The sequence below is a fragment of the Scyliorhinus torazame genome, chromosome 11, assembly GCF_047496885.1.
Source record: "Scyliorhinus torazame isolate Kashiwa2021f chromosome 11, sScyTor2.1, whole genome shotgun sequence".
In the NCBI taxonomy this organism is placed as follows: domain Eukaryota; kingdom Metazoa; phylum Chordata; class Chondrichthyes; order Carcharhiniformes; family Scyliorhinidae; genus Scyliorhinus; species Scyliorhinus torazame.
In genome coordinates, this window is record NC_092717.1 from 216299474 (window position 1) to 216314079 (window position 14606).

At 43.2% G+C, this 14606-nt stretch overlaps 1 protein-coding gene across 1 annotated transcript in view; it reads left to right on the top strand.

The window, feature by feature from the left end:
* Nucleotides 1-1948: 1948 nt before the first annotated feature.
* LOC140385786 (G-protein coupled receptor 20-like) overlaps nucleotides 1949-14606 on the top strand; it is a 93943-nt gene continuing 81285 nt past the window's right edge. Inside the window, exon 1 of the mRNA XM_072468300.1 lies at nucleotides 1949-2039. The gene's annotated coding sequence lies outside the window, so the exon portion shown is untranslated. The remainder of the gene's footprint in view (nucleotides 2040-14606) is intronic.

Sequence of the window (14606 nt, forward strand, 5' to 3'; positions counted from 1 at the left end):
GAAGAACAGGGATACCCAAGATAATGGGCTGGTTTAGCTCAGTGGGCTAAATAGCTGGTTTATAATGCAGAACAAGGCCAGCAGCGCGGGTTCAATTCCCGTAGCAGCTTACCCAAACAGGCTCCGGAATGTGGCGACTAGGGGCTTTTCACAGTAACTTCATACTTGTGACAATAAAAGATTATTATTATTAAGATAACACAACTATTAAAACTAATAAGACTCCAGCAAATTGGACAAACAAACATGTAAATTAGAAGCTGGAGTTCAGCCAATCAGCTCCTCAAGGCTGCTCTGCTCAATGCGATCATAAACCTTTTGATTGAGAAATTTAAATGAAGAATCAAACGTGTTAGCAGCTGAGCATCTGTGGTGAATGAAGCAGAATTAATGGGCAAGATTCTCTGGCCTGTTTTGTGGCAACAGGAAGTGGCCTGCCATTGGCCCTTTGTGGGGTCTTCTGGTCCTGCCGCTGTCGATGCCATTTCTAATTGAATCCACGCTAAACCGCCAGGAAACCCACGACGGGGATCCGCCGTCGAAGGGACCAGAAGATCCGGCAGCATCTGGTCAAACGTGGTTCTTACACCCCACTCAATATTACCTCTCAGCCAACTTTGATAGAGAGTAAATTCTAGCCACTGATGGAGTCGAATTAAAAAAAATAGCCTCCCCCACCCCCACCCCCACCCGAACACCTCTAACCAGGCACACAGTTTAATCATGAGGAGAGGCGGCTTCTTCCAGGTTTATTCCACCAATGCTCTGTGTTTCCCGGGGCCCCTTACAGTAAATAAGCACGAGAATCAAATTCTGTCCCTGTACTAAAGTAACCAGATATCTGCGCACGTGTTCTACAACGCTGTTTGTAGAACTTGCATGTGGAAATTAATATTCAGGAAAACTGTACTTTTCGCCATTTCAAAGACAAAATATGATCCTGAACAGAGGGCAAAACGCGACTGTTAGTTCCCAACAAAAGCAGCATTCTCCGCTGCCTCCTGCATTCAGTCTATCCCCTTTTTGTGAACCTATGCGTTTCTAAGTTTTAAAATAGCTTAAGCATTAATCTAAGTTTTGATCCTAAATATATCAATGATCAAACACTGAAAATGATCCACTGTTGAAGTGTAAAACCGGCATTCCACCAGATCCCATCAGCTTCCCAACAAGCCAGCTCGGGTAAAGTGTCCACTTAACTTTGAGTTTTGAAAATCTCTAGGTTATATAAAGAAAGGAAGACTGAGGGAGGCAAAGCACTTCAAAGTGTCGAGGTCCTGGGAAAGGATGAGGAAGATAAGAGACTTGGATGCCATTGCATCAACAGTTACGTGGGCTGCTAAATAGGGAACGTTTATTTGAAAATTTGCATTGTGCTGCAGATTATGTTGTCGCAGATGCTGTAAATCTGGGATCATCTCTTGTTAAATTTTCAGTAAGCTTTCAATAAAGTCAAACATTTTTAATACTGGATGTTCTTGATGGTGCAAATATGTCCTGAATTATTTAATTGCTCGCTTCTGTACACAAACTTGGCAAAACTTTCATGCAGGCCAGTTTAAAGTGACAACTGTATTATTTTAAGGCTTACAATTTGTGCACAATCATATCCAATTTCTGTAGAGCTCCTTACACTTGAAAAAAAAGTATGTGGAGTTCAATTATGCTTTTTTTAAAATACAAAATCCATTCTGCATGGTAACAATTTAAATTCTTGTCACTTATTCAAACATATTTTGTTAGAATCATTCAGAAATTTTCTTTGGAATCACATCTTATGGTTTCTTTTGTAGTTTATGTTTCATTTTCTGTAACCCTCCCATTGTTCCTGTGGGTTAGTGGGTGCCTGCAGTTTATTGCATGTTGCCCAAGCCAGACAGACTTTACATGAGAGGAAAGACCTGACGTCAGCTGCCTCTAAATCATGTCTTGAGTTCCTCTCAGCCAGCCAAAGGCAAGTCTAAAACGATACACTGTGTGTCACATCACAGAGGCATCTGAAATACAGAAGGAACCAACTGCTTTCACTGAGGTCGACTGTAAGTGAGTTCTGTTCACTTTGTAAGGAAAGTTTTCGTAGTTAATCGTGATCTTTTTTTTTCAATCTCCGAAACTGAAATTCTCGAATAATACTGAGCCCTTCTTCCTTGATGATTTAAGTCGAACTTTATCTCAGACAAACTAAGTGGTTGGTGCATGTCTGTTTTATGGTGTATAGATTTATTCTGCCAGGAATTTACTCGGTGTAGAACTCTCATGTTAAATGTGCCGATGGTGATCTTTTATTTTCCGATTTCTTTGACTGTAAAATTGGAGTGTTTTAGAGATATGAATATATTAGCACAAAGGATTCAGAGGTAGGTTACTATATCATGAACACTTGCACCCAACTCATTGTCTGTGTACTCACTCAACCCAGTTAACTTTTCTGTCCTGGTGGATAATCAGGACCAAGAATTATTAATAATACTGCTACTTTTTTCACTGTTAACTTTTAGTGCAAATGCTTGTTTTAAATGCTACATTTAAGAATATTATCAATGTAGACTAATTTGTTGTTAATAATATCAGAATTTTTTTAATAATCCATTCTGTATGGTAACAATTTAAATTCTTGTCATTTTTTAAAACTTACTTTACATGAGTCAATCTTAAATTGTATATGGAATCAGGTCCAACCCAAGCATTTTTAGTTATTTATTTTGCCCTGTAGAAAAGTTGAATCAGGCAGTGAGCATCTATAGTGGAATCTTTTGGGAAAGTGGTATAAAATAGACCAGGATGACTAGTTCTAAGCACAGCAACTTGCATTCTTATAGCAGCTTTATGTAGAAGAAATATCTCTGTGCTTTTCATGGGTGGCACAGCACCACAGTGGACCCGGGATCGATTGAGACCTCGGGCAACTGTCTGTGTGGAGTTTGCACGTTCTCCCCGTGTCTGCGTGAGTTTCCTCCGGGTGCTCCGGTTTCCTCCCACATTCCAAAGACGTGCAGGTTAGGTGGATTGACCATGATCAATTCTCCCTTAGTGCCCAAAGATTAGGTGGGGTTACGGGGGACAGGGCAGCATCTGCGAGTTAGGGTGCTCTTGCAGAAGCCCGGTGCAAACCCGATGGGCCGAATGGCCTCCTTCTGCACTGTAGGGATTCTATTATCCTATGGGGGAAAGGGGACCCCGAGCCCAGCATGAGAGGGATAAAGGGGAAAGCAAAAACACAATCCAAGATATCCTATCGTATTCTTTTAAAAGGAACTGTAACATGCAAAGTAGTTTAGAAGACGGCAAACAGCAGAGTGCACACATTGAAGTGGAGAACAGGGAGTGGAAAGCATGGTGCCAGTTCATATGATGGTAGAAGTCAAAATGGGATAACATCATGAATAAGTATGAAACATAGGTGAAGATATTGAGATTGATGCAATGGCTGTGCAAAGAGCTCGGGGGAGATTTCCAGGAGTTTGGAGAGTTTTAGGATTATCGCCGTTGAAAGCATGAGAGGTGATCTTATTGAAACATATAAGAGCCTGAGGGGACTTAACAGGGCGGATGCTGAGATGCTGAGAGTGTGTTTCCCCTTGTGGGAGGGACTCGAATGAGGGACACAGTTTAAAAATAAGGGGTCTAACATTTAAAATAGCGATGGGGTGACTATTTTTTCCTTCCCCAGAGAGCGGTGAAGGCAGCGTCATTGCATATTTTTGAGGCAGAGATAGATAGATTCTTGACTAACAAGGAAGTCAAACGTTATCGGGGTAGGAGGGAACGGGGGAGTCAGGGCAGCGACCAGAGCAGTCATGGTCTTATTGAATTAATAAGGCTCGAGGGGCCAAGTGGTTTACTCATGCTCCTAATTTGTATGTTCGTACGTTAAACGCGCGAGTACTGATGTCAGAAATTTAGCATTAATGTTAGAATGAAGAAGCTTGTGGATGAGGAGAGGTTAGTGTGGACAAGGTTTGAGAAATCCTGGAGTCTTTGAATGCGTGAATTTAATATCAAGGAAGAGACAGTATCAGGAGCAAATGGTTTCCAGAGTAGAAAGATAAAAACCCAGTGACAGACAAAAGTCAGCTCGAAATCAATCAAGGTTGTACACTTCTTGGTTCAGCCTGAGAGGCAGCCGAGCAGCTTGTTTAAGACGCAAGGTGCAGCAAGAGCTTTGGATTTGATGATGGTGCTTGAATGAGGAAGAACTTCGTGTAACAAGAATGAGCATGAGGCCATTTGATGTTAGAAAATAGACTTGTGGAAAGAAGGCCAGTTTCCTGAAGAGAATGAGTTTGATAAGGTTTGAAGTGTAGACGGGGAAGACAAGAGACAGGAGTGGAGACTGAAGTTAGAGTACTGTATAGATTCTGAGGTGAGAGTAGTGTATGGAAACTGAGGTTAGAGTATAGTTTGGCGATTGAGATTAGCGTAGGGTTTGGAGACTGAGGGTAAAGTAGTGTATGGAGTCTGAGGGTAGCGTAGTGTATCGATTCTGAGGATAAAGCAGTGTATGGAGACTGAGGTTAGCGTAGTGTTTGGAGACTGAAGGTAAAGTAGTGTATGGAGTCTGAGGGTAGCGTAGTGTATGGAGTCTGAGGTTAGAGTAGTGCATGGAGTCTGAGGTTAGAGTAGTGTATGGAGTCTGAGGTTAGAGTAGTGTATGGAGTCTGAGGTTAGAGTAATGTATGGAGACTGAGGTTCGAGTAATGTATGGAGACAGAGGTTAGAGTAATGTATGTAGACTGAGGTTAGAGTAGTGTATGGAGTCTGAGGTCAGAGTAATGTATGGAGACTGAGGTTAGAGTAGTGTATGGAGTCTGAGGTTAGAGTAGTGTATGGGGACTGAGGTTAGAGTAGTGTATGGGGACTGAGGTTAGAGTAGTGTATGGAGTCTGAGGTTAGAGAAATGTATGGAGACTGAGGATAGAGTAGTGTATGGAGTCTGAGGTTAGGGTAGTGTATGGAGTCTGAGGTTAGAGAAATGTATGGAGACTGAGGATAGAGTAGTGTATGGAGTCTGAGGTTAGGGTAGTGTATGGAGTCTGAGGTTAGAGTAGTGTAGGGAGTCTGAGGTTAGAGTAGTGTATGGAGTATGTGGTTAGAGAAATGTATGGAGACTGAGGTTAGAGTAGTGGATGGAGTCTGTGGTTAGAGAAATGTATGGAGACTGAGGTTAGAGTAATGTATGGATTCTGAGGTTAGAGTAATGTATGGAGACTGAGGGTAGAGTAGTGTAGGGAGTCTCAGGTTAGAGTAGTGTATGGAGTCTGAGGTTAGTGTAGTGTATGGAGTCTGAGATTAGAGTAGTGTATGGAGTCTGAGGGTAAAGTAGTGTAGGGAGTCTGAGGTTAGAGTAGTGTATGGAGTCTGAGGTTAGAGTAGTGTATAGAGTCTGATGGTAAAGTAGTGTGTGGAGTCTGAGGGTAAAGTAGTGTATGGAGTCTGAGGGTACAGTAGTGTATGGAGTCTGAGGGTAAAGTAGTGTATGGAGTCTGAGGTTAGAGTAATGTATGGAGGCTGAGGGTAGGGTAGTGTATGGAGACTGAGGTTAGAGTAGTGTATGGAGTCTGAGGTTAGAGTAGTGTATGGAGTCTGAGGTTAGGGTAGTGTATGGAGTCTGAGGTTAGAGTAATGTATGGAGTCTGAGGGTAGGGTAGTGTATGGAGACTGAGGTTAGAGTAATGTATGGAGTCTGAGGTTAGAGTAGTGTATGGAGACTGAGGTTAGAGTAGTGTATGGAGTCTGAGGTTAGAGTAGTGTATGGAGTCTGAGGTTAGGGTAGTGTATGGAGACTGAGGTTAGAGTAGTTTATGGAGACTGAGGTTAGAGTAGTGTATGGAGTCTGAGGTTAGAGTAATGTATGGAGTCTGAGGTTAGAGTAATGTATGGAGACTGAGGTTGGAGTAGTTTATGGAGACTGAGGTTAGAGTAATGTATGGAGTCTGAGGTTAGAGTAATGTATGGAGTCTGAGGTTAGAGTAATGTATGGAGTCTGAGGTTAGAGTAGTTTATGGAGACTGAGGTTAGAGTAGTGTATGGAGTCTGAGGTTAGAGTAATGTATGGAGTCTGAGGTTAGAGTAATGTATGGAGACTGAGGTTGGAGTAGTTTATGGAGACTGAGGTTAGAGTAATGTATGGAGTCTGAGGTTAGAGTAGTGTTTGGAGACTGAGGTTAGAGTAGTGTATGGAGTCTGAGGTTAGGGTAGTGTATGGAGTCTGAGGTTAGAGTAGTGTATGGAGTCTGAGGTTAGAGTAGTGTATGGAGACTGAGGTTAGAGTAGTGTATGGAGTCTGAGGTTAGGGTAGTGTATGGAGTCTGAGGTTAGGGTAGTGTATGGAGACTGAGGTTAGAGTAATGTATGGAGACTGAGGTTAGAGTAGTGTATGGAGTCTGAGATTAGAGTAATGTATGGAGACTGAGGATAGAGTAGTGTATGGAGTCTGAGGTTAGGGTAGTGTATGGAGTCTGAGGTTAAAGTAGTGTAGGGAGTCTGAGGTTAGAGTAGTGTATGGAGACTGAGGTTAGAGTAATGTATGGAGACTGAGGATAGAGTAGTGTATGGAGTCTGAGGTTAGGGTAGTGTATGGAGTCTGAGGTTAGGGTAGTGTATGGAGTCTGAGGTTAGGGTAGTGTATGGAGACTGAGGTTAGAGTAATGTATGGAGACTGAGGTTAGAGTAGTGTATGGAGTCTGAGATTAGAGTAATGTATGGAGACTGAGGATAGAGTAGTGTATGGAGTCTGAGGTTAGGGTAGTGTATGGAGTCTGAGGTTAGGGTAGTGTATGGAGTCTGAGGTTACAGTAGTGTAGGGAGTCTGAGGTTAGAGTAGTGTATGGAGACTGAGGTTAGAGTAATGTATGGAGACTGAGGATAGAGTAGTGTATGGAGTCTGAGGTTAGGGTAGTGTATGGAGTCTGAGGTTACAGTAGTGTAGGGAGTCAGAGGTTAGAGTAGTGTATGGAGTCTGAGGGTACAGTAGTGTGTGGAGTCTGAGGGTAAAGTAGTGGATGGAGTCTGAGGGTAAAGTAGTGGATGGAGTGTGAGGGTAAAGTACTGTATGGAGTCTGAGGTTAGGGTAGTGTATGGAGTCTGAGGTTAGAGTAGTGTATGGAGACTGAGGTTAGAGTAATGTATGGAGACTGAGGGTAGAGTAGTGTATAGAGTCTTAGGTTAGAGTAGTGTAGGGAGTCTGAGGTTAGAGTAATGTATGGAGACTGAGGTTAGAGTAGTGTATGGAGTCTGAGGTTAGAGTAATGTATGGAGACTGAGGTTAGAGTAGTGTATGGAGACTGAGGTTAGAGTAATGTATGGAGTCTGAGGTTAGAGTAGTGTATGGTGACTGCGGTTAGAGTAGTGTATGGAGTCTGAGGTTAGAGTAGTGTAGGGAGTCTGAGGTTAGAGTAGTGTATGGAGTCTGAGGTTAGAGTAGTGTATGGAGACTGAGGTTAGAGTAATGTATGGAGTCTGAGGTTAGAGTAGTGTATGGAGTCTGAGGTTAGAGTAGTGTATGGAGACTGAGGTTAGAGTAGTGTATGGAGACTGAGGTTAGAGTAATGTATGGAGTCTGAGGTTAGAGTAGTGTATGGAGTCTGAGGTTAGGGTAGTGTATGGAGACTGAGGTTAGAGTAGTGTATGGAGTCTGAGGTTAGAGTAGTGTATGGAGTCTGAGGTTAGAGTAGTGTATGGGGACTGAGGTTAGAGTAATGTATGGAGTCTGAGGCTAGTGTAGTGTATGGAGTCTGAGGTTAAAGTAGTGTATGGAGACTGAGGTTAGAGTAGTGTATGGGGACTGAGGTTAGAGTAATGTATGGAGTCTGAGGTTAGAGTAGTGTATGGGGACTGAGGTTAGAGTAGTGTATGGAGACTGAGGTTAGAGTCGTGTATGGAGACTGAGGTTAGAGTAGTGTATGGAGTCTGAGGTTAGAGTAGTGTGTGGAGACTGAGGTTTGAGTAGTTTATGGAGCCTGAGGTTAGAGTAGTGTATGGAGTCTGAGGTTAGGGTAGTGTATCGAGTCTGAGGTTAGAGTAATGTATGGAGACTGAGGTTAGAGTAGTGTATGGAGTCTGAGGTTAGAGTAGTGTATGGAGTCTGAGGTTAGAGTAGTGTATGGAGTCTGAGGTTAGAGTAATGTATGGAGTCTGAGGTTAGAGTAGTGTATGGTGACTGAGGTTAGAGTATTGTATGGAGTCTGAGGTTAGAGTAGTGTATGGAGACTGAGGTTTGAGTAGTTTATGGAGCCTGAGGTTAGAGTAGTGTATGGAGTCTGAGGTTAGGGTAGTGTATGGAGTCTGAGGTTAGAGTAATGTATGGAGACTGAGGTTAGAGTAGTGTATGGAGTCTGAGGTTAGTGTAGTGTATGGAGTCTGAGGTTAGAGTAGTGTATGGAGACTGAGGTTTGAGTAGTTAATGGAGCCTGAGGTTAGAGTAGTGTATGGAGTCTGAGGTCAGAGTAATGTATGGAGTCTGAGGTTAGAGTAATGTATGGAGACTGAGGTTAGAGTAGTGTATGGAGTCTGAGGTTAGAGTAGTGTATGGAGTCTGAGGTTAGAGTAATGTATGGAGTCTGAGGTTAGAGTAATGTATGGAGTCTGAGGTTAGAGTAGTGAATGGAGACTGAGGTTAGAGTAGTGTATGGAGTCTGAGGTTCGAGTAATGTATGGAGTCTGAGGTTAGAGTAGTGTATGGAGTCTGAGGTTAGAGTAGTGTATGGAGACTGAGGTTAGAGTAGTGTATGGAGTCTGAGGTTAGAGTAGTGTTTGGAGTCTGAGGTTAGAGTAGTGAATGGAGACTGAGGTTAGAGTAGTGTATGGAGTCTGAGGTTAGGGTAATGTATGGAGTCTGAGGTTAGGGTAATGTATGGAGACTGAGGTTAGAGTAGTGTATGGAGTCTGAGGTTAGAGTAATGTATGGAGTCTGAGGTTAGGGTAGTGTATGGAGTCTGAGGTTAGGGTAGTGTATGGAGACTGAGGTTAGGGTAGTGTATGGAGTCTGAGGTTAGGGTAGTGTATGGAGTCTGAGGTTAGGGTAGTGTATGGAGACTGAGGTTAGGGTAGTGTATGGAGTCTGAGGTTAGAGTAGTGTATGGAGTCTGAGGTTAGAGTAGTGTATGGGGACTGAGGTTAGAGTAATGTATGGAGTCTGAGGCTAGTGTAGTGTATGGAGTCTGAGGTTAAAGTAGTGTATGGAGACTGAGGTTAGAGTAGTGTATGGGGACTGAGGTTAGAGTAATGTATGGAGTCTGAGGTTAGAGTAGTGTATGGGGACTGAGGTTAGAGTAGTGTATGGAGACTGAGGTTAGAGTCGTGTATGGAGACTGAGGTTAGAGTAGTGTATGGAGTCTGAGGTTAGAGTAGTGTATGGAGTCTGAGGTTAGAGTAGTGTATGTAGACTGAGGTTAGAGTAATGTATGGAGTCTGAGGTTAGGGTAGTGTATGGAGTCTGAGGTTAGAGTAATGTATGGAGACTGAGGTTAGAGTAGTGTATGGAGTCTGAGGTTAGAGTAGTGTATGGAGTCTGAGGTTAGAGTAGTGTATGGAGTCTGAGGTTAGAGTAATGTATGGAGTCTGAGGTTAGAGTAGTGTATGGTGACTGAGGTTAGAGTATTGTATGGAGTCTGAGGTTAGAGTAGTGTATGGAGACTGAGGTTTGAGTAGTTTATGGAGCCTGAGGTTAGAGTAGTGTATGGAGTCTGAGGTTAGGGTAGTGTATGGAGTCTGAGGTTAGAGTAATGTATGGAGACTGAGGTTAGAGTAGTGTATGGAGACTGAGGTTAGTGTAGTGTATGGAGTCTGAGGTTAGAGTAGTGTATGGAGACTGAGGTTTGAGTAGTTAATGGAGCCTGAGGTTAGAGTAGTGTATGGAGTCTGAGGTCAGAGTAATGTATGGAGTCTGAGGTTAGAGTAATGTATGGAGACTGAGGTTAGAGTAATGTATGGAGATTGAGGTTAGAGTAGTGTATGGAGTCTGAGGTTAGAGTAGTGTATGGAGTCTGAGGTTAGAGTAATGTATGGAGTCTGAGGTTAGAGTAATGTATGGAGACTGAGGTTAGAGTAGTGTATGGAGTCTGAGGTTAGAGTAGTGAATGGAGACTGAGGTTAGAGTAGTGTATGGAGTCTGAGGTTCGAGTAATGTATGGAGTCTGAGGTTAGAGTAGTGTATGGAGTCTGAGGTTAGAATAGTGTATGGAGACTGAGGTTAGAGTAGTGTATGGAGTCTGAGGTTAGAGTAGTGTTTGGAGTCTGAGGTTAGAGTAGTGAATGGAGACTGAGGTTAGAGTAGTGTATGGAGTCTGAGGTTAGGGTAATGTATGGAGTCTGAGGTTAGGGTAATGTATGGAGACTGAGGTTAGAGTAGTGTATGGAGTCTGAGGTTAGAGTAATGTATGGAGTCTGAGGTTAGGGTAGTGTATGGAGTCTGAGGTTAGGGTAGTGTATGGAGACTGAGGTTAGGGTAGTGTATGGAGTCTGAGGTTAGGGTAGTGTATGGAGTCTGAGGTTAGGGTAGTGTATGGAGACTGAGGTTAGGGTAGTGTATGGAGTCTGAGGTTAGAGTAGTGTATGGAGACTGAGGTTAGAGAAATGTATGGAGACTGAGGTTAGAGTAGTGTATGGAGACTGAGGTTAGAGTAGTGTATGGAGTCTGAGGTTTGGGTAGTGTATGGAGCCTGAGGTTAGAGTAATGTATGGAGTCTGAGGTTAGGGTAGTGTATGGAGACTGAGGTAGGGGTAGTGTATGGAGTCTGAGGTTAGGGTAGTGTATGGAGACTGAGGTTAGAGAAATGTATGGAGTCTGAGGGTAAAGTAGTGTATGGTGACTGAGGGTAAAGTAGTGTATGGAGTCTGAGGTTAGAGTAGTGTATGGAGCCTGAGGTTAGAGAAATGTATGGAGTCTGAGGGTAAAGTAGTGTATGGTGACTGAGGGTAAAGTAGTGTATGGAGTCTGAGGTTAGAGTAGTGTAGGGAGTCTGAGGTTAGAGTAATGTATGGAGGCTGAGGTTAGAGTAGTGTAGGGAGTCTGAGGTTAGAGTAATGTATGGAGACTGAGGTTAGAGTAATGTATGGAGTCTGAGGTTAGAGTAGGGTATGGAGTCTGAGGTTAGAGTAGTGTATGGAGACTGAGGTTAGAGTAGTGTATGGAGACTGATGTTAGAGTAATGTATGGAGTCTGAGGTTAGAGTAGTGTATGGAGTCTGAGGTTAGAGTAGTGTATGGAGTCTGAGGTTAGAGTAGTGTATGGGGACTGAGGTTAGAGTAATGTATGGAGTCTGAGGCTAGTGTAGTGTATGGAGTCTGAGGTTAAAGTAGTGTATGGAGACTGAGGTTAGAGTAGTGTATGGGGACTGAGGTTAGAGTAATGTATGGAGTCTGAGGTTAGAGTAGTGTATGGGGACTGAGGTTAGAGTAGTGTATGGAGACTGAGGTTAGAGTAGTGTATGGAGTCTGAGGTTAGGGTAGTGTATGGAGTCTGAGGTTAGAGTAATGTATGGAGACTGAGATTAGAGTAGTGCATGGAGTCTGAAGTTAGAGTAGTGTATGGAGTCTGAGGTTAGAGTAGTGTATGGATTCTGAGGTTAGAGTAGTGTATGGAGACTGAGGTTAGAGTCGTGTATGGAGACTGAGGTTAGAGTAGTGTATGGAGTCTGAGGTTAGAGTAGTGTATGGAGACTGAGGTTTGAGTAGTTTATGGAGCCTGAGGTTAGAGTAGTGTATGGAGTCTGAGGTTAGGGTAGTGTATGGAGTCTGAGGTTAGAGTAATGTATGGAGACTGAGGTTAGAGTAATGTATGGAGTCTGAGGTTAGAGTAGTGTATGGGGACTGAGGTTAGAGTAATGTATGGAGTCTGAGGCTAGTGTAGTGTATGGAGTCTGAGGTTAAAGTAGTGTATGGAGACTGAGGTTAGAGTAGTGTATGGGGACTGAGGTTAGAGTAATGTATGGAGTCTGAGGTTAGAGTAGTGTATGGGGACTGAGGTTAGAGTAGTGTATGGAGACTGAGGTTAGAGTCGTGTATGGAGACTGAGGTTAGAGTAGTGTATGGAGTCTGAGGTTAGAGTAGTGTATGGAGACTGAGGTTTGAGTAGTTTATGGAGCCTGAGGTTAGAGTAGTGTATGGAGTCTGAGGTTAGGGTAGTGTATGGAGTCTGAGGTTAGAGTAATGTATGGAGACTGAGGTTAGAGTAGTGTATGGAGTCTGAGGTTAGAGTAGTGTATGGAGTCTGAGGTTAGAGTAGTGTATGGAGTCTGAGGTTAGAGTAATGTATGGAGTCTGAGGTTAGAGTAGTGTATGGTGACTGAGGTTAGAGTAGTATATGGAGTCTGAGGTTAGTGTAGTGTATGGAGTCTGAGGTTAGAGGAGGGTATGGAGACTGAGGTTTGAGTAGTTTATGGAGCCTGAGGTTAGAGTAGTGTATGGAGTCTGAGGTCAGAGTAATGTATGGAGTCTGAGGTTAGAGTAATGTATGGAGACTGAGGTTAGAGTAATGTATGGAGACTGAGGTTAGAGTAGTGTATGGAGTCTGAGGTTAGAGTAGTGTATGGAGTCTGAGGTTAGAGTAATGTATGGAGTCTGAGGTTAGAGTAATGTATGGAGACTGAGGTTAGAGTAGTGTATGGAGTCTGAGGTTAGAGTAGTGAATGGAGACTGAGGTTAGAGTAGTGTATGGAGTCTGAGGTTAGAGTAATGTATGGAGTCTGAGGTTAGAGTAGTGTATGGAGTCTGAGGTTAGAGTAGTGTATGGAGACTGAGGTTAGAGTAGTGTATGAAGTCTGAGGTTAGAGTAGTGTTTGGAGTCTGAGGTTAGAGTAGTGAATGGAGACTGAGGTTAGAGTAGTGTATGGAGTCTGAGGTTAGGGTAATGTATGGAGTCTGAGGTTAGGGTAATGTATGGAGACTGAGGTTAGAGTAGTGTATGGAGTCTGAGGTTAGAGTAATGTATGGAGTCTGAGGTTAGGGTAGTGTATGGAGTCTGAGGTTAGGGTAGTGTATGGAGACTGAGGTTAGGGTAGTGTATGGAGTCTGAGGTTAGGGTAGTGTATGGAGTCTGAGGTTAGGATAGTGTATGGAGACTGAGGTTAGGGTAGTGTATGGAGTCTGAGGTTAGAGTAGTGTATGGAGACTGCGGTTAGAGAAATGTATGGAGACTGAGGTTAGAGTAGTGTATGGAGACTGAGGTTAGAGTAGTGTATGGAGTCTGAGGTTTGGGTAGTGTATGGAGCCTGAGGTTAGAGTAATGTATGGAGACTGAGGTTAGAGTAGTGTATGGAGTCTGAGGTTAGAGTAGTGTATGGGGACTGAGGTTAGAGTAATGTATGGAGTCTGACGCTAGTGTAGTGTATGGAGTCTGAGGTTAAAGTAGTGTATGGAGACTGAGGTTAGAGTAGTGTATGGGGACTGAGGTTAGAGTAATGTATGGAGTCTGAGGTTAGAGTAGTGTATGGGGACTGAGGTTAGAGTAGTGTATGGAGACTGAGGTTAGAGTAGTGTATGGAATCTGAGGTTAGGGTAGTGTATGGAGTCTGAGGTTAGAGTAATGTATGGAGACTGAGGTTAGAGTAGTGTATGGAGTCTGAGGTTAGAGTAGTGTATGGAGTCTGAGGTTAGAGTAGTGTATGGAGTCTGAGGTTAGAGTAGTGTATGGGGACTGAGGTTAGAGTAATGTATGGAGTCTGAGGCTAGTGTAGTGTCTGGAGTCTGAGGTTAAAGTAGTGTATGGAGACTGAGGTTAGAGTAGTGTATGGGGACTGAGGTTAGAGTAATGTATGGAGTCTGAGGTTAGAGTAGTGTATGGGGACTGAGGTTAGAGTAGTGTATGGAGACTGAGGTTAGAGTCGTGTATGGAGACTGAGGTTAGAGTAGTGTATGGAGTCTGAGGTTAGAGTAGTGTATGGAGACTGAGGTTTGAGTAGTTTATGGAGCCTGACGTTAGAGTAGTGTATGGAGTCTGAGGTTAGGGTAGTGTATGGAGTCTGAGGTTAGAGTAATGTATGGAGACTGAGGTTAGAGTAGTGTATGGAGTCTGAGGTTAGAGTAGTGTATGGAGTCTGAGGTTAGAGTAGTGTATGGAGTCTGAGGTTAGAGTAGTGTATGGAGTCTGAGGTTAGAGTAATGTATGGAGTCTGAGGTTAGAGTAGTGTATGGTGACTGAGGTTAGAGTAGTGTATGAAGTCTGAGGTTAGAGTAGTGTATGGAGACTGAGGTTTGAGTAGTTTATGGAGCCTGAGGTTAGAGTAGTGTTTGGAGTCTGAGGTTAGGGTAGTGTATGGAGTCTGAGGTTAGAGTAATGTATGGAGACTGAGGTTAGAGTAGTGTATGGAGTCTGAGGTTAGTGTAGTGTATGGAGTCTGAGGTTAGAGCAGTGTATGGAGACTGAGGTTTGAGTAGTTTATGGAGCCTGAGGTTAGAGTAGTGTATGGAGTCTGAGGTTAGAGTAATGTATGGAGTCTGAGGTTAGAGTAATGTATGGAGACTGAGGTTAGAGTAATGTATGGAGACTGAGGTTAGAGTAGTGTATGGAGTCTGAGGTTAGAGTAGTGTATGGAGTCTGAGGTTAGAGTAATGTATGGAGTCTGAGGTTAGAGTAATGTATGGAGACTGAGGTTAGAGTAGTGTATGGA